Source organism: Peromyscus leucopus, chromosome 22 (assembly GCF_004664715.2).
Source record: "Peromyscus leucopus breed LL Stock chromosome 22, UCI_PerLeu_2.1, whole genome shotgun sequence".
NCBI classification, from domain to species: Eukaryota; Metazoa; Chordata; class Mammalia; order Rodentia; family Cricetidae; genus Peromyscus; species Peromyscus leucopus.
The window spans coordinates 42,129,772-42,132,841 of record NC_051081.1 but is presented as its reverse complement, the minus strand read 5'-3'; positions in this window follow the sequence as shown (position 1 = coordinate 42,132,841).

Below are 3,070 nucleotides of genomic sequence, written 5' to 3'. Positions count from 1 at the left end.
TATTATTACTATTATTACTATTATTATTATTATTATTATTATTATTATTATTATTCACCTAGGATTGTATGGTTCATGAGCTGCATGATAGGAAGGCTTAAGCCAAAGTTGTCTGAGTTGCTTTTGGAAAAGGATCAAAACTCACACTGACGCTCCTGCCCGCCTGTCTCACAAGGCCATTGTTATTGTATTTAGGTTTGGATAAACCTTCCTATGGAAGGTGGCTGCTCATAGCAGCTCATGTGAAACGTGTGGGCTCAGATCTGGCTTCACGTGTGAGCACAGGCCTGTCATCGTGCATTCCAGGTCACTCTCCGAAGTGCATTTGTCTCCCCTCGACGTTTCTCAGAGTCGGGAAGCAGACATTCCTTCAGCTCTGCATTAATCCAATTACTAAACACCTGCAGACATGCAATAACAGTTGAGGTGCCAAGAGCCTTAGAAATGGTTTTATAGCAGAATGTAATCGGCTGTCCTGCTATCAGGAGTCATGTTACACACCTGCCAACATCCGAGCCAAAAACATAACACTCGTGGTTTTCACTCCAGGCAGGAATGCTCGGCACACATTATAGAGACTACATGATAGGCATGCTAGCTTGACGGCCTGGGGCCCCATTAAACATGAACTTCTAGCAATAGTATTCAAAGTCACTTTAGACTTCCAACGATTTCAAGAGGGCTATGATAAAAAGAAAAAAAATCATGGTTTTTCTCCCACAAACAATGAAAACAGTGCCATCCCTAAAGTACAGTTGGCTGACCATGAACTCTAGCATTGCTCTGTCTGTTTCAGAATACATGAGAAGTGGCCACCTGCCAGGTAACTGCCTGGATGCCCCATGGCTAGGAGTGCATCTGAGCCTGTAAAATAATCCCCTCCTACCTACTCATACCATGAAACAAAGAAGTGGTTCAATTGTTTAGATGCTGGAAATCCAAAGACTCTTGTTTCCTTAACGGCTTTAAAACCAGTGAGACTTAGAGAGTCATATTGGAATCTGTGTCCAAACACAACCATCCATGAAAGAAATCGGAGTCAGTCAGAACAATCCCGAACAAGCCAAGCTGATTATCATCCCTAAATTTTCCCTGAACTGATTTTGACTGTTTTAATGGCTACCCATGGTAGAGTCTTTTCCCTTAACTAATTTTAAAATTTTTCAATTGCCACCCATAGTAAGGAGTCCCTTAGTCCCATGCCATTTATAAGATATAAGGTGACATTTTATCTTATATGTGTCAACCTGGAGAGACAGTGCCTATTCATTATCTATGTAGCCAAGCTCATGGAGAGACTCTGCATTGAACATGGCAGATCCTCACCACATGTCAGTTAGACAGGCTCCAAGGTAAGGAATTTGTCCCTTGTTGTACCCTACCCAGGTAGAGCAAGCATGTGAGGAGGATATTCTTGCCTACCCCTGCTCCCTTGTATATACTGGAGACATTAGAAACAAAAAAAAAAATGAGAGAGAACTGAGTGTTCTGGAAAACAAAGTGAATAGGAATGGACAATGTCCTTTAACACAGCTCCCATGGGTACATCACCCTCCCATTCAACTATATTTTTAACCAGGATTTCTCAGTTCCCCAAGACTACTTGCCACTCTCAACATCAGAGTACTTCAGTCCAAAGCCCAGACTTGATACTCCAGCAGAAATAAAATCTGTCTTGTGGTTGATGCTGTGTGTGTGGAAGCCTTGTCTTCCCACCAAGGGTATCAACCCCTCTATGGCCTGGGAGTAGGGTTATGTTTCTCACCTCTAGCAGATTTTCTCCCACTGATGGTGCAAACTTTGAACTTTCTCCCCTTGGATTTCCTTTCCACAATGTATACACAGCCTAGAGGCTACAATGGACTTCTAATGCTAATTAGCTTATTAATACTAATTAGCTTCCCTGGTAATCATAGTGTGGCATCATGTGGAAGTTTGTGAAAACCATGCAAGTTTCTGAATCCCCATACTAAATCCATTCAATCAGTGCCTATATTTTGGAAGAACTGGAAAGTCCAATACATACTGCAGATCAGAAAACCCAGGTACATTACAGTCTCAACCTTTCGACACCTCTTGGAATGAAATGCCAGGAGAGCCCAGAGAATGAACATTCCCTGACAGAGACATGTCGATTTCTCTCTGCTCCATGAGCTGCAGGGCAAGCTGCAGCTACCCCAGATGGAAAGAGATGCTGATGATATGAACGATGGGAACAGCAGGGAAGGGTAAGGGAAGAACTGTAACATCACCTTTTACTGACAAAGAGAGCTGGCAACATCCAGAGATGGCCAGTTCCTGCTTCCCGAGCAGTCAGAAGAAGGCAAAAAGAACCTGGTGGGGAGAGGGATTCCAGGACATGGGTCTGCCACCCCTCCCACTGCAGCCCAGCATTCTCAGCCCACATGTAACCTTCCGCCCCTGCCCAGAGCAGTCAGTGTGACAGTAATAATAGTAGTCACAAGAAAATGTAACCTCGATCATGCTAACAGCTTTTGAAAAGTAAAATGCCGGGGATATGATTTCAATTAAAACTCACATTGTCTGACTTGTCTCTGTGCACAGCAAGAGTTCACCTCCTCATGCCCTCTTACCTCCTCTCTTCAAACTGTAGCCAACAGGAGAGATCGATTCAGTGCAGGCACCTTGAAGAGCCGGCGGTCTGTGTGCACCACATCATTTCCCATTCCCCAGTCGGCCGAGCTCCCACAGCTCTGGGGAATGGCCTTTCTATTAACCTTTCTTCACATCAATCACGACATAGCGAGAGATCTGTGGGTACAGTTTGAGTTTCTCCTCTCTCCCTCTTTCCCTTCTTCCCTTCCCCTTTCCCTCTCCTCCCTCAGCCTCTTTCTCTCTCTTACCTTGCCACTCCTATTTATTTTTTGGTTTATGAAAGAACAATTATAAACTTAAAATGGAAATACTCTCAGACAAATGGGGCCTTGTTGCTTGCTTGGGCCTGTCTCCATGCCAACAGCCTCAGTGATCGGCTTCATTTTTGCTTGATGATGACTTTTCGAAAATCAGCTCTATCAATAGCAGGTGTATGCCAGCCAGCCAGATAAAG